An 18443-nucleotide genomic window follows, 5' to 3' on the forward strand; every position below is an offset into this window, starting at 1 on the left:
ATTTGTAGAAGAATCTACCCTCATACAAGGTTATTCTTACAAACCCATGTCCAGATATAGCTTAGATATTCGCGGACAGCGTCTTATAGGCATTCGAGTTCTCTTAAGCATGCATTAAAATCTTGGAATATATCAATATATCAATATATCAATATATATATCAATATATATATATATATATATATATATATATATATATATATATATATATATATATATGTATATATATATATTGGTATTGATATAGACACATTTTCAGGGTTGTGAAACTGGACATGCTTATGTTTCGGACAGATGGTTGATTAAAACCAGAAATCCCAATCAAGCGACTTAAAAAGTTTGTCTTGAACTGGCTTTCTTCTGTGGAAAACAAACTTTTTTAAGTCGCCTGACGAGGACTTGTGGTTTTAGCATGTCCAGTGTCGCGACCTTGTAAATTATACAAATATATTATATATCAATATATATTCATATATATATATATATATATATATATATATATATATATATATATATATATATATATATATATACATATATATATATATGAATGCTCGCAAATGACATCATCAAATGTCCATTAAATAAAAACTCGACCACCGCTTTTACAGTGCTCGACTTGTTTGTTTATTTATATATATTTTACATATATATATATATATATATATATATATATATATATATATATATATATATATATGTGTGTGTGTGTGTGGGTTGGTTTAGTGTATGTGTGTGTGTGTGTATGTGTGTAAGTTTTAAAACTCACGATATCTTTGAGTCTGTCTTTTTATGTTTGTCTCCATTTTTTCAAATTGCATCTCTACCGAGACGCAAGGTCGCGGAGCGGCCTGAGACAGGGTAAAGTGGTTGCATCTTTTGTGAGCTGTTCGTTTATGTGTTTTCAGCCGGTAAAAATAGCTGCTAAGGGGTCAAAATTGAAATTGATTGTACATAGGCAGGTATAAATCGACATAAAGAGATCTCGTACGCGTGCACAAGTACAAATGTATACGTTGTAGTCGGTCCATTTTTAATACTATCTTATCCATCTGATGATAATACAATCGATAACGACTAATACTGGAACGCTATATGTTTTGGTTTCGATTCTAGTTCTCGACACCTAAACTATATATATATATATATATATATATATATATATATATATATATATATATATATATATATATTCGTATTGATATAGACAAATTTTCAGGGTCACAAAACTGGACATGCTAATGTTTCGGACAGATGGTTGATAAAAACCAGAAATCCCCATCAAGCGACCTTGTAAATTATATATATATATATATATATATATATATATATATATATATATATATATATATATATATATGTATACATATATATATACATATATATATATGTATATATATATATATATATATATATATATATATATATATATATATATATATATATATATATATACATAATTATAAGTAAAAGTGGTGGTGGATGTCTATTTAAATAGACATTCCGACGAGTTATTTGTGGGCGTCCCTTCTGTCGAGTGGGAGAACTGCCGACTGTCAATACGACGGTAAACTTGGGAGAGATGCTAGTCTAGCGGCACTGATGAGTTGTGATACAACGAAACAGGACTGCATGTCCATGACTACAAATATATATTACTTTCGAAATATTGGTTATAATATAATAATCGAGAGAGAATTGACTTTTTAATAATAAATGCAAAATCCGTATGAATTAAATTATCATATTTAAGTGCATTTTACGACTGGTGCTCAGCTAGTATAGAGCAAAATTTTGCAAATTATGATTTACAATATTTATTGTTCGTACACAAGGAATACAAGATAAAACATTTTCTTTTTCCATGGAGTTTTTTAAAAATTGGTTTTTCCTTTATACGAAAACAGAAAAAAAAACTGTTATACAAACTACCTATATTTTTGCTGGTTAGCACAAAAATTAAAAGCTTCAAATTTTTAAAGAAAGTAATGTCCGAAAGTTTATATAGAAATATAAACCGATCAAAAAAAGAATATATATATATATATATATATATATATACTTTTTTATTGTTATATAAACATGCTCACATCCCGCTGCTACAAATAGCCACTTGTTTCAATCAAACAACAGATATCATCAGGCAGCGACTTGCCTATTCAAAAGTTCAATGAATAATGGATTTTTATTTTAGATAGGAACTCTTTAAAAGTTGGAGTTAAAAAACTTAAAACACAGAACTTTAATTATAAGATGTAAAGAGAGAGGGACAATTTAAATAAAGTTAAAAGATTATAATGGAGAGAGATTTTTCTTCCCGAGTATATATATATATATATATATATATATATATATATATAAATATATATATATATATATATATATATATATATATGAGCAGGGTGATCCAACGTTGTTCGGGATTGAATCGTGATCGACAAAGGTTTTGCACTCCCATATTTTTAATGTCATCGAAATCGTTGAAATCCCCCATTTTTCAATAAAATCGGTTTATTGCCTGCTTTAGTAGGGAATCAATCGCGATGCATGCCTTTCGCAGTGATTTAGTTCACAATATATTGTATTCTTAATTGCACTGTAGAGAATCACCGTTGATTTATAAAATTATTTTTTATATATAATGTCTTGAACTAAAGTTTAAAATGAAAAAAAAAATCAAGTATCACACCTCAATTGTGCTCTAAATAGAAGCATTTAAATCAGAACGCGCACCTGTCATATCAAAGAACCTGCTGTAGATTTTATATGTCGAGCCTTTCGGCTTGTGTGCTAATAAAACTTCCCAAATGCGCTTTTCATGTTAGGCTGTGTAAGGTGTTAATTTTGGTCAAAATCACCTGTTCCTACTTTCATTGAAATATTTCGATTATCGGTTATCGGAATTGTTCGAAGACAGTCCGATACAAAACCTATTTAAGAACACTGTCCAACCCTTTTCGAGTCTATAGGAAAGGAACTCATAAGACACATACAAGGTTCTTTATACAAGTATATATATATATACATATATATACATATATATACATATATATATATATATATATATATATGCGTGTGTGTGTGTGTGCAAGTGCAAAAAAGTGTAATTATATTTCAGTCAGATTTGACTAACGCATTCTTCACAAGAAGATTCTGAGAAAAACTATAACCGAAAAATGACCGCATGTATGCACGAAAGGACCAAATCAGTGTTACTAGTATTATTATTTAAACAATTATTTCTATATAGAGCATCAGTAAATACTAGAAATGTTCTCAAAATACATTAAAACTAATTTGGACCAACATTCCCATACACACACGCGCACACACACACACACACACACGCACACACACACACACACACATATATATATATATATATATATATATATATATTCTAAATTTGGAAACTTACTCGCGACTCATGGTATATGTCATAAATTTAAGAATTGTATCAATTATGTATAAGTGTAATATTTTGTACTAAAAATAACATTTTTAATACATGACATTTCATTTGTTTATAAAATGTAACATTTCTCAATATTGTGTTGTGCGTGTATGTGTGTGTACATTTATCTAGTGATGAGAATATATTTTTATTTGCGTATTTTCATTCTAAGCTCTACTCATGGACAGAAACCTGTGAATATAAATAAATAGTGTTACAAATATTTGCTAATATATAATATAAGTAATATGATGATATGATCATAAATAAGTATATATATATATATATATATATATATATATATATATATATATACACACTATAGCTAGGTGGCTAGAAAACGGAGCTAATAACTCTGACATAGTCATATGGGACAAGCAGGTGAAAGAAGCACCCTTAGGAAAAGTTAGTATCCTCTACGATGCTGAGTTAAACAAAGATGAGTGTGAAAAGAGAACGAAATACCAAGGTCTTGTGTACAGCATGAAAAGAAACTGGAAACGTAGGAAGATTTTCATCATTTCATTAATTATACAATTATGTATGAAAAATAATTTCAAAACCGACCTGGTATACATATATTATAATCAAATAAAATACAAACAAAATAATCCATATATATATATATATATATATATATATATATATGTAAAAATATATTTATATATATATATATATATATATATATATATGTAAAAATATATTTATATATATATATATATATATATACACACAACCACACACACACATATATATATGTGTATGTGTGTGTGTGTGTGTGTGTGCGCGTGTGTGTGTGTGTGTGTGTTTGCATGAGTTGTTGATTAGGCACTTACCGTATGTGTATTCTTGCACGCTGCACGCTGCATTTAACACGAGCAGGCCAACGATAATTCGTAGAAGGTATCCGTAGATCATTTTGACTCGATAGCGGCCCGTACTCTCAGGGTAAAGCTGTGTTGCCGGAGGGGTGGGGTATCTTATCGTGCCGACCGGTATAGGGGTTGTCGCTGCTGCTTCTGTCGATGCTGCTGTTGCTTCTGATATTGATGATGATGATGATGATGATGATGACGGTGCCACTGTTGTTGTTGTTGTTGTTGTTGTTGTTGTTGCTGTACTAAAGTGTTCTTGCTGGTTGGTCGCCTGTGAGACGCGAACCTCCGTAAGTTCTAGCCGTGGACACACTGCACTACGGGACAGCTAGATAAACACGGAACAAGGATACTGGATCTTTATACCACACGTGCGCATGGGGGAGGGAGAACCGGAAAGTCGTAGATGCGGAAAGAGTGGGAATGAGTTTGTGTGTGTGTGCGTGTATGTGTATGTGTGTGTGCGCGATTGTCCGTTCGCGCCTGAGAGTACGTAGAAGAAAAAAGAGAGGGTAAAACACACATACACACAAAGAGAGATTGAGAATTGGAGAGAGAGAGAGAGAGAGAATGGAAGAGATAGAAAGAAAGGGAGAGCAAGTGCTTTCTGTCTGTTAAATTATATCACTTATATATACACACTTATATATATATATATACACACACACACTTATATATATATATATAACAATATGTATATGATGTGTATGTGTGTGTGTGTGTGTGCGTGCGTGTGTTATATCAGTATATGTATAGAGAGATCGAATAAAAAGGAAAGCTAATTTGTTAAATATTGGTTTGTACTTTATTAATATATATTATCGGTAAATGTTATTTTAAATTTTTGTGTATACTATTATAGCGTTTCCATTAATGAATGTATATGAACATATATATAAATATGTTAATCAGCGTATACCAGAGTGAAAACACACAGCACGTCTTGCCACACCGTAGAGCTGCGATACCACGAAACAGCTGCCCGTCAATAACTCGAAAGGGGCACTTGTTGCAATGAAAACCGAGTGTACGACTTTTTTTTTTGAAGAAATCGATGTATTCAAATGTATATCTGAGTGCAGAAGTTAAAAGTTTTCAGCGATGACACAGTTGTCGTTATATTGTGAATTCGTTACGTTTTCCTTAAAGTCTTTATGGACTTTTTTCTTTTCTTTTCGGGACAAAGGGGACTACAACGCAGGAAGGGGTTATCTTCGTTTTGACGTTTATTATTCTTCTAATAACATACCGATATTTTCCAATTTTCCCTCCCGTTTTTTTTACTTCTTTGTATTATGTTTCGTGGTAATTATCTTTTAGTGCAACTAACTGTCGTCAGGGTGAACAGGTTGATCTTTTTGATAACGCGCAGAAATATTTAAAAAATATAGCGGCTCTCAGCTCCTTGGGTTGAATATTAACCCGTTGATCATCTAGCCAAGGGCGCATGTAGAGACGTGTGCCGGCGTGGGGTAAGTTTTGGTCAAAGTCGTCCCCTGTGAACGTATTAAATATAAGCACGTGTAAGTTATTTTTATGTGTATGGGGATGGATATGCGGAATTCTGCATTTGTTTTTTGTTTTGTTTTGTTTTTGTTTTTTGTTTTTTTGTTTGTCACAGGGAAACAGAAAATATGTAAGAATTTGAGAGAGAAATGGAGAGAAAGAGAGAAAGAAAGAAAGAGATATAAAAAGAGAGCGAAAGAGAGGGAGGAATTGAGAGAATTTTTTTTTTTCTTCCCGAGAAGATGGGAGTTTACGGTGGATTTGTTGTGCTAAAGTCGTACGGCGCACTACTTAACAACGAGATCGACAGCGGGTTATAATAGGGACTTTTTTCCGCGCGCGCAAACACACCGACATGCGGGCTCACACACACACACACACACACACACACACACACACACACACACACACACACACAAGTATATATATATATATGTATATATATATATATATATATATATATATATATACGCACAAAGAAACACAAACACACACACACACACTAATACACCCACACTAATCACAAGTAGCCGCATGCACGCATTCATCCTTGCGTATAGAATTATGTATGTATAATTATGTGTTTAATAGTTTTCGCCTCTTTTCCGTCTCTATTTGAAACAACACCTACACATCAAAGAGAGGCGTGTATTGGCTTTTAGACTTTAACACACACACACACACATACACATACACATACACACACACACACACACATATATATGTATATAGGTTAGGTACGTGTATATGTTTATATGTTTCTCTGCATATTATCTACTACTAAAATGATTTGCCGATCACTACTAGGCGTACGGGTGAGACACGTGGGCTGTATTTACTTTATATTGTTTTATATAAAGGGAGCAAAGATAGGTTGCAAGACCCTGGGTACAAATCAGATATATTCAGTTTTTGTGAAGTTTTGACAGCAGGTATTAAATAGCAACTAATATATGTTCTTTATGTTTTAGTTTCATCGATATGTTTTTGAAGGGATCTTAGAGACACAATATGGGTGTAACCTCCCATTTAAAACATTAGACATTTTATAAATTAATTAAATTGAACCCATAGTATTTAGACAACAATTCAGCAAGATCCCCTGAATTTATATTCCTTCTTAAGGCCTCTTAAGCTTACATTTCAATCAAAATTGTCATGAGAATAAAATGTGTTTTATTCCAACAATAAGAAATGAATTGAATCACCAGACTCTTTCTTTATAAGCATGTTTTGGTTTTACGTTTTCTTAAGATCGCCTGGTGCGCTCCTACCAGGAAATATCGACCGGTCCGTTCTAGGCTGTTTTTGTATGCAACTAGAATGACTCTTCAGAGAAGCTCGTTTTTTCCTTAGATTCGCACCTTCTGCGCTATATTTCTGCAGTGGATAACGAGTAAATAAAACTAATCGTGGTAAACAGTCAAATGTTTTTTTCTTTGTAATCATGCAATATATAAATAAATAAATAAATAAAAATGATAATATAAGTAAAATAAGAAAATTGCGTAATTTTTTTTATTTTTATGATGCAACATTTATTCAATCAATTCACAGACAAAACTCGTCTAGATGAAACCATTGTAAAGAATTTTCCGTCCTTCTTTTGTGTATGAGCACAGTTTCTATTTTCCTGGAACTTATCATTTGTGAAACACAATCCCACAGGGTTGCTTCCTAGCTGACTTCAACATGGCTGTTTTCAAGTTCAAATGACATAATGGAAATTTGACCATACCATACTTTCTTTCCAATCCTTTCGTCGAGATGTTGCTCATTGCCACGTGACATTGTCAGTAACACTTTTCTTTGAATGATCTCTATGCCTTGATGAACAATGAGTTATGATATATATACAGGGTGACCCCCCCCCAAATAAAAACATAGGACATTCAATTTTTTTCTGAGCATTTTGCAGTCAACGGAGAAAAAAAGGCCAAAGACCCTAGCGTTTTGAAGTGATGTTTTGAATATAATAAACTAGTTATGACCAAAGTTTCATTTAATTCGGACAAAACACTAATTAGAGTTGAGGCCCGTTTTTTGGGTCATCCTGTATATATATATATATATATATATATATATATATATATATATATATATATATATATATATATATGTGTGTGTGTGTGTGTTTGTGTATGTGTGTGTGTGTACATACGCATATATATAGTTTAAATTTCTTTTGCTTATACAAAAATTGTATTCTTCATATGTGCATTTATATCTATATTTATCTATCTCTCTATCTCTCTCTCTCTCTCTCTCTATATATATATATATATATATATAGAGAGAGAGAGAGAGATAGAGAGAGGTAGATAGATAGATAGATAGATAGATATAGATATGTATATATCAACATGATGAAGCTGGATTTCAAACGAGTTCGCAGCTGAAAAATGTATGCACATATGTAGCCAATTATGTTTCTATAGACGAAAGAATGTATACCATGTTATTAAGTACTATCTTATAAACACTGGAGTTTCATTGGCTTAAAATTTAGAAAATGACAATAGTATAAGTATATACACAAACACACGCACACACACACACATATATATATATATATATACAGAGAGAGAGAGAGAGAGAGAGAGAGAGAGAGAGAGAGAGAGACAAAGAGAGAGGGAAAGAGAGAGAGTGAGAGAGAGAGAGGGAGAACTTGAATGCCTACCGGATTAAACTTGCATGCATAACGGAAAGAACATGACTACTTATTAGACACTACCGTCGAGTGACTGAGGTCACTCAGTGCAGAGGTTAGTCAGGACAATCTGGCATGAGGATACTTTTCTCAAGTGATCGCATGGAGTTGGATACTCCACCAGACCAGATGGATTCTCGTCCTGAAATACACTAAGACCAATAGACCACAAGAAAGGTTTACTGTAACATTTAAGTGATTAATAAGGAAAAGGAAAATTATGTTCTCAACTTACATTAATATTTTAGAAATAAATTATGTATTTCTTAATGCATTCATAGCAATTTGATTTAGTTGATAATTTAATGACCAAACGATATCCAAATAATTTAGTTAAACTTTCCAAATTTTATTTAACAACAAAAGAACAATAATTAAAAATAAAACAAAACAGCGCGGTTATAAAATAAAGTGACTAAATAAAACAAGTAATAAATGAATAGAAATCGCCAGCAACACAACTACGTTTTATAGCCATTGCTGTATATTAACGCCCTCAGCTACCCCCCCCCCCCACCTTAAAAACATTTGTATTTGTTTTTGGTGATTACGTTTGAGCACCTAGAAATATCTTGGAAGAAAGAACCAGAACAAAATTAGAATTAAGATTAAGGAATTGGTTTAGCATAGAAATTTTAGGTATAATGATGTTGATTATTCTAGTGTTTTAGACAGTTAACCGATTTATTATTTTTTGTTATGGGATATAAATTCTGTGTGTTTTAGTGAAGACGGTACTACTTTTTTAGACAGCTATGTGTGGTTTGACTTCTTACCACTCGTATTAAGTCACATAATCACAAAAAAAAAATAAAAAAAATAGTGAACTGTCCTAAAATGTTATAATCTAAAAAAAAAAAAAAAAAAATAGCGTCAAAGTTTTTCGGAATAAGATCGGGACGATTCTGAATAGAAAATTTGATAGACTTTACATCCTGACGACAAATTATTTATTTAATATGGTGCTAATTTTTTTCTCGTATATTTACTAAAGGTACTACTGACGACTTGGGTGTCCCAGGTTCGAATTAAGTTCGTTCCACAAAAAAACACTTTGATTTAGGATGTTTGCAACCTTCATGTGGTCTTTGCGGCATCCCCGATCTTTTACTAGGAATAATTCTGACTAGAAAAACCACTGCAAACAATAAAATTTTCGGATTCATACGATATGATGATGATGACTTCGCTCGGTTTCGGTGATATGGAATGTAGGCTGTGTGTGTGTGTGTGTGTGTGTATGTGAGTGTGTGTGCGTATGTGTGTGTGTATGTGAGTGTGTCTGTGTGTGTTTTTTTGAGTGTGTGTGTGTCTGTGTGTGTTTTTTTGAGTGTGTGTGTGTCTGTGTGTGTTTTTGTGTGTGTGAGTGTGTCTGTGTGTGTGAGTGTGTGAGTGTGTGTGGGTGGGTGTATTGCATGTAGTACACAGTCGTTTCACACAATTTAGGTGTTTTTATTGTGCACAATGGACTGGCAGAAAAAAAAACTCCTATTTTACGAGAAGAATTTTTCTTAAAAGACAAAGATGTATTTTTTTTCTTTTTCTGTATTTGTTATTTTTAACCTTTTTCTTATTTTCTTTTGTTTTTTTTTTTTCTTGAATTGATTCGGGCATTTTTACTTGAGACAACAAAACGAAAAGGGATATAACAAATAAATGTTATCAAACGATAGTCAATCTTCTATCAAGTTCAATAAATTGTGTGTGTTTTAACTTATTTTAAAGCGTTTAATGAAACAAAAGGAGTCTCTAGTGATAGGTAAGAACAAAGTAAAACCGATTGACATGCGGGGTTACATCCGGAAAGTCTTCATAATCTTTTCAAAATAATAAAAACAATCAAACAAAGTCCATTAAATAAATGTCACGGTAATATTTTCTTTTTATCCTTTGCTTCCTCGTCACCAATTCATTGTTACATTAGTTTCTTTGTTTTTCTTTCTCTTTCCTTCTTTTTCTTCTTTCTTTTCTTTCTTTTCTTTTCTTATCTTACGTTTTTTTCATGCATTCATTATATTTTTCTGATGCTCTTAATTTCTTCTCTTTTCTCTTTCCTTCGTTCTTTCCCCCCTTCGTTCTTTTTTTTTTTTTTTTTTTAACTTATATCGTTTCCTTTCATTCAGTTTTTCTTTTTCTTATTTATTCCCCCGGCTTTGCTCGGGCCCTATGTACTGTTCATAACTTTATGTGCATATATATATATATATATATATATATATATATATATATATATATATATATATATATATATATATATATATATATATATATATACTAGCAAAAGTACCCGTCGTTGACTGGGTTCAAAAACAGCCTACAGAAAATGGACTCTGATTTATGAAAATATGATAGGTTATGAAAAGGAAGGATTGTAAAGAGATAGCTTCGAATTTGGGGGTATCAAAACCAAAGCAAAATATGATAAAAGTAAAAATAAAATAGATAAACCCCATAATTTATTATACTATACCTGTTCACACTGAAACACTTATCACGGTATTCTGTGGATCTATATTAAAAAACCTTGTTAAACTTTGTGACATATTTCCATTCTATGGAGGTCAGGTGCGACCGAACACCCCATAATTTTATTATACCATATTTCTTCAAACTGAAACATAATTATCAAAGTATACTTACGCAGATAGATATGAAAAGTTTTTATTAAAGTTTGTGCCTATTTGCATTCTATGGAGGCCAGGCGCGAACGCAGACCCCACAATTTTTATTATACCATCCCTATTTAAGTTAAAACATACTTATCAAAGTATTATTATGTACATCTATATCAAAAACACTTGTAAACGTTTTTTTATTTTTAAATTTTTTATTTCCATATTTTGTGGACCAGGCGCGAACGCTGATCCCCACAATTTTAATGAACCACCGTTCTGCCAGATCAAACATACCCATTCCTGTGTCTCGATACATCTTTTATCATTATATGTAATCAGTTTTTTAAAATAGTTAACCATATAGGAGCCTATTCGTGACCAGACACACACAGAGACACACAGACATTCAGCTTTATATATATATATATTAAAAAGTTTGACTCGTGTCCAGGTAACTCACATTTTCAAGTGTTTAGACCCAAAATTGGCGGAGGAGTTTGGTAGAGTCTGTAACGGTCAACTCTTTTTATTTTGACCTCTTATCAGCCAAATGTTCCCCCCCCCAATTTAAATGCTTGCTACAGGGTTGAATACCTTTTCTATTAAATTTCAGACCTTTAAACCCAAAAATTGGCTGAATAGTTTTCTAGACACCGTAAAGGTCAAATCTCTTGAATTTTGACTCCTTGGCAGCTAAATTTTCGCCAAGAAACCGATTAAAAAGCTTCCCTTATGTCTGAATACAGTTTATTCAAATTTCAAATGTTTACACTAAATATTCGCTTGGTAATTTGGTAGAGACTGCAGAAGTAAATATCTTAAAACTTTGAAATAATTTGGATTCCTTAAGATTTATCGCTTAGAGTTTTTATCAAATTAAAAAGTTTGATCTATGTCCAAGTAACCTACATGTAAAATTTCAAGTGTTTAGACCTAGAATTGGCGGAGGAAGTTGGTAGAGGTTGTAAAGGTCAAATCGTTGAACTTTGACCACTTGACAGGCACATTTGTGGCCGAAATCCAAATAAAAAGTTTTCCCAAATGTCAAATCTCGAGACTATAGACTGTTTCTGTGTTTATTCATCTTTTATGTTTATTCATCTTTCGTATTTATTAATCTTTCGTATTTATTAATCTATTGTATTTATCCATCTTTTATGTTGATTCATCTTTCGTATTTATTAATCTTTTGTATTTATTCATCTTTTGTATCTATTCATCTTTTGTATTTATTCATCTTTCGTATTTATTCATCTTTCGTATTTATTAATCTTTATTATTTATTCATCTTTTCTATTTATTCATCTTTTGTATTTATTCATCTTTTGTATTTATTCATATTTCGTATTTATTCATTTTTCGTATTTATTCATCTTTATTATTTATTCATCTTTTCTATTTATTCATCTTTATTATTTATTCATCTTTTGTATTTATTCATCTTTTGTATTTATTCATCTTTCGTATTTATTCATCTTTCGTATTTATTCATCTTTCGTATTTATTCATCTTTATTATTTATTCATCTTTTCTATTTATTCATCTTTTGTATTTATTCATCTTTTGTATTTATTCATCTTTCGTATTTATTCATTTTTCGTATTTATTCATCTTTATTATTTATTCATCTTTCGTATTTATTCATTTTTCGTATTTATTCATCTTTATTATTTATTCATCCTTTTTATTTATTCATCTTTTGTATTTATTCATCTTTTTCGTATTTATTCATCTTTTGTGTTTATTCATCTTTCGTATTCATTCATCTTTATTATTTATTCATCTTTCGTATTTATTCATCTTTTGCAGTTATTCATCTTTTGTATTTATTCATCTTTTGTATTTATTCATCTTTTCTATTTATTCATCTTTTGTGTTTATTCATCTTTTCTATTTATTCATCTTTTGTATTTATTCATCTTTTGTATTTATTTATTTTTCGTATTTATTCATCTTTTGTATTTATTCATCTTTTTCGTATTTATTCATCTTTTGTATTTATTCATCTTTCGTATTCATTCATCTTTATTATTTTTTCATCTTTCGTATTTATTCATCTTTTGTATTTATTCATCTTTTGTATTTATTCATCTTTTGTGTTTATTCATCTTTTCTATTTATTCATCTTTTGTGTTTATTCATCTTTTCTATTTATTCATCTTTTGTATTTATTCATCTTTTGTATTTATTCATCTTTTGTATTTATTCAGTTTTCGTATTTATTCATCTTTATTATTTATTCATCTTTTGTATTTATTCATCCTTTTTATTTATTCATCTTTTGTATTTATTCATTTTTCGTATTTATTCATCTTTATTATTTATTCATCTTTTTTATTTATTCATCTTTTGTGTTTATTCATCTTTTCTATTTATTCATCTTTTGTATTTATTCATCTTTTGTATTTATTCATTTTTCGTATTTATTCATCTTTTGTATTTATTCATCTTTCGTATTCATTCATCTTTATTATTTTTTCATCTTTCGTATTTATTCATCTTTTGCAGTTATTCATCTTTTGTATTTATTCATCTTTTGTGTTTATTCATCTTTTCTATTTATTCATCTTTTGTGTTTATTCATCTTTTCTATTTATTCATCTTTTGTATTTATTCATCTTTTGTATTTATTCATTTTTCGTATTTATTCATCTTTTGTATTTATTCATCTTTCGTATTCATTCATCTTTATTATTTTTTCATCTTTCGTATTTATTCATCTTTTGCAGTTATTCATCTTTTGTATTTATTCATCTTTTGTGTTTATTCATCTTTTCTATTTATTCATCTTTTGTGTTTATTCATCTTTTCTATTTTCTCATCTTTTGTATTTATTCATCTTTTGTATTTATTCATTTTTCGTATTTATTCATCTTTTGTATTTATTTATCTTTCGTATTTATTCATCTTTTGTATTTATTCATCTTTTGTGTTTATTCATCTTTCGTATTTATTCACCTTTCGTATTTTTTCATTTTTCGTATTTTTTCAACTTCGTATGTTTTCAACTTTCGTATTTTTTCATCTTTTGTATTTTTTCATTTTCTATTATCATCAATGTCTTCGTTTGTTTGTTTTTTACAAATTTTTCTTTCAATTTTTTATTACATTTAATTTTTTTTATTTCGCTTATTCTTCCCTTTTTCATTTTTTATCACTATCCGCAATAATAATAATAATAATAATAATAATAATAATAATAATAATAATAATAATAAGTGATCTGGAATTATTATTATTATTATTATTATTATTATAATTATTATTATTATTATTATTTACTTACCAAGAAGTGTTTACACAAGCCATCCTCAAATTCCTCTTCTTGGTATGTTCCCTGGAGTCTTAGTAACAACAAGTCTCCCCAGATTTCCAGCATTCTCCACCTCTTTCGATAACCTTTGCAAAAGAATATGCGTTATGTCAACAGCCGCTTACCATTGATTTCTCGTTGGCGGCGACCATTTATCTTCACTGGAATGTGGGTGGCAATACTCCCCTTCGCACTCTATCAGCGAAGGTCTGGCTTTCTCTCCTTGGTCTTTCCAACCTGCCTGACCCTCATTATTTTATGTGGTGCCTGTTTATGGTGACACCCACAGAAAAAAATTATACATTTTCAGTTTTTATGATTCCATGTGATGTTCTTTTGTGTTTTACATCTGTAGACGTTTCTGTGTCCATTTGCGTGTGTAGTTTATTTGTGGTGTTAGTTTCCACATTCAAGGGTTTTCCTTAAATGTTCTGCAGTTTTAATTATTGACATTCGTTGTATTTTCTCTGATTACAATCTCTTCAATTCTTTTTTCAATATTTTTCGGTATCGTTCCTAGTGCTCCTATTGTTAGTGGTGTTATCTTTACATTCTTCATTTTTCCAGATCCTTTTGAGCTCTCTCACCAGTTCCATGTATTTGCTCCGCTTCTCATTCTTCTTGATCCTCACTCTGTGGTCTGCTGGAATGGCAAAATCTACAATCTGGCAGGACTTTTCCTTTTTGTAAACTATTATGACATTCGGTCTTCTTGCTTAGATTGGCTTGTCCGTTTGTATATCCATGTCCAATAGAATCTTGTGACTTTCAGTTTCCAGTACTGATGTCGGTTTGTGTTTGTACCATTTGTCCGTGTGTTCAAGATGCAACTGTTTGCATAATTGCCAATGTACTGACTTCCTCATTGATCGTGTCTATTTTTATATTCTTTTTGGGTTAGTTTGCTGCATTCACTTATTATGTGGTGTATTGTTTCGTCTCTTTGTCTGCAGAGTCTGCATTTGCTGTTTTTTTTGCGTCTTGGTGATCTTTGTTTTGATCTGCTGGGTTGTGATTGCGTTATCTTGCGCAGATATGATTACTGATTCCGTTTCTTGTTAAGGTTTCCTTTTTGTAGCAATTTCCAAGTGTTTTCGTTAGTCTCTTCTTTTGTAATTCTTATGAATTGCCAGTGTAGCTGTTTCTCTTCCATTTTTTCTTTCCTTGTTTTATTCCTTATCTTTTTTTATATCTTGTTTGTTTCTTGCGTGTCTCTTGCGCAGTAATTATTCTTTCAGTGTTCTGGATTATGCATTTTCCTAATCTTTTTTTGTGTTATTTACACACTCTTCTATAAAAACCATCCCTCTTCCTCCGTCTTTACTTTTCACATATAGTCGGCCAGTATCATCTTTCGGGTGTAGTGCATTATGCATTGTCATGAGTGTCCTGGTCTTCTGATCGAGATTCCTTAGTTCTTCTTTGGTCCCTCTTATAAACGGTCCAGAGCATATTAATATTGACATTAACACTGCCCACGTGTTTATTCCTTTAATTTGATTTCAACAATTAAATTATTATTATCATTATCATTATTATTATTATTATTATTATTATTATTATTATTAGCTCACAAGAACCTTTCATGAATCTCAGTGGCAAAGAGCCTTGTTTGGGGTTATTCAACGTAAAACAAAACCATTGGTGTTCCCCGCTTTCCTTCTGCTTATATACTCCATTAATAATTGCTCACGTCGTAACACACATTAATATTTCTATTACATAGGTTATAAACCCCTATATATCAAGTTTCAAGTCTGTATACCTAAATTCACAGAGTAGTTTAGTAGAGACCGTCTTGCACAAATACAGACAAGAAGGTCACATATACACAAAATGTATATATATATATATATATATATAGGGTGCGACAGAAATATTTATCACATTTTTGTATTCAATCATTTAAGTAGCGTTCGTGCAGTTTCTGAAAAATCATTACTTTGTATGGATGGAACTGTATATCAGTGTAGAATTCTTCTGACTGTTTAATCAGACAATTCTAACACCAAAGCATATTTGCGAGCTGAATAACAGAGAGTCTCGCAGCTTAAATCCTGTCTGGCATTTGAGAGCTTCGAGGTCTTCAGTGTGGCTTTCTTTCAAGTGCCGAACCTGTAGTTTTGAAATTTGCAACCCATAGCTGTATTGGTTTTCTACCTGAAACAGCTTCATGCTTATAATTGACTCGGAAAGTTCTTTGTGTTGCAATTACAGATTTACCATTCTTCAAAAACATTTTTACAGTAAAAAACAAAACAATGCATATTGCTTAATTAGTATACACGCAGAAAATATGGCAAGTTGTTAGCTAAATGAAACCATCATTGGCACTTGCATAAGTTCATTAGCACCATATAGTTAAAAGTTTAAAATATGGGAGATATTTCTGCCGCACCCTACTTGGGCAGCATTTTTTCTCTAATGCATATTTCATTGAAGAGTAGGGGTAATTTCTCTTTGTTTCTCTTGCAATCCTTTTTTTTTATTTTTGCCAAGCTAATGCTCGAATAAAGTAGAAGTCGAAAGCGTTCGCGACTACAGCATTTTTTTTACACTCGAGCAGAACGTTCGAACATTAATCCGCCCCCCCAAAAAAAAGGGATTGCAAAAGAAACAAACAGGAATTATCCCTGCTCTTCAATGAAACACATACACACACACACTCAGCGACACATACATACACCCCCCATATATATATATATATATATATATATATATATATATATATATATATATATAATGAACACACATACATATAATGAATATATATATATATATATATATATATATATATATATATATATGACAGAAAAAATAATTCTTTTGGACCCTAGACGTATTTTGCCATCCTCATCGATGGCATTTTTAATCTTTTTTAAAAAAGGAAATATGGGGAAGAAATTAAAATTAATGATGCAAATGAGAACGACTTATTCACAATTATAATAAAATATATGTACAGGGAAGAGGGAAAGGGAAAGGGATATATATATATATATATATATATATATATATATATATATATATATATATATATATATATATAATGAACGCGTAGCAAGCCACAGGGAGATCCGGCTTTTCCAAGGATTGAATGAAGATCAACGGATGTTCTACAATTCCAATACTTTTATGGTAATCGAAATCGGCGTAATTTCCTGCTTTAGTCGGGGATTTGCCATGGTGCACCGGTACGAAGCTTTACATGCAGCACGCAGTGATTTAGTCCACAATATAATTTCGTCTACATTGTACTGTAGCGAACACAGTTTTGATTTTATAAAATTATTTTCACATAATTGTTTGAATTAAAGTTTAAAATGCAAAAGTTAAGTATAATTGTTCAATTGTCTCATAAAAGAACCCATTGAATACTTCTGCTTGTGCGGTGATAGGACTCCTCAAATGCACTTGCATGTTAGGCTGTATAATGATGTTAATATTGATCCAAAATATGACTGTTCTTTAATCGGATTTTTCGATTATCGCTTTTGGATACCTATCTTAGGAATTCGGATACAAGACTCACCTAAGAACACTGTTCGGTGTCCATAGGAAACGAACTCACAGAAACACACACAGAGGCAACGTTTCTTTTATATACAAGTAGAGATTCTTAACATGGGGAAAAGTCGTTTTTGGTTTTAAAATGTTCTTTTTTTAATGGGAACATGTTGTCTTCTGACAACTAATTAAATAATCGCTTCAGCATCTTCTGACTGAATACATACTCAGAGGCAGTTTCCGCAGATTAGGTCTTAAACTAGGAAAGTATCCAACAATATAATATCAAGTAACAGTTGCAGTTAAGTTGAAGTACTAGTATTTTTGTAAACCAACAATTTTTTAAAATTATTTATTTAATTAATTGCAATGTTTATTGATATGAATACTATTTATGCATTTATTTATTGCGGACTATTTTCCTCATCGTTTAGTGTTGTTTTACGACGTTTCGGCTAACTAT

The 18443-nt window shown here is 30.9% G+C and overlaps 1 long non-coding RNA gene across 1 annotated transcript in view; it reads right to left on the minus strand.

Annotated features, from left to right (window-relative positions):
- The window catches only part of LOC145299729 (uncharacterized), a 235631-nt gene extending 229505 nt beyond the window's left edge, over positions 1-6126 (minus strand). The window contains exon 1 of the long non-coding RNA XR_013871981.1: positions 4291-6126. This is a non-coding gene — a long non-coding RNA (uncharacterized LOC145299729). The remainder of the gene's footprint in view (positions 1-4290) is intronic.
- Positions 6127-18443: the final 12317 nt, after the last annotated feature.

This window comes from Euprymna scolopes, chromosome 2 (genome assembly GCF_053919585.1).
Source record: "Euprymna scolopes isolate OS-2025 chromosome 2, ASM5391958v1, whole genome shotgun sequence".
NCBI lineage: Eukaryota > Metazoa > Mollusca > Cephalopoda > Sepiida > Sepiolidae > Euprymna > Euprymna scolopes.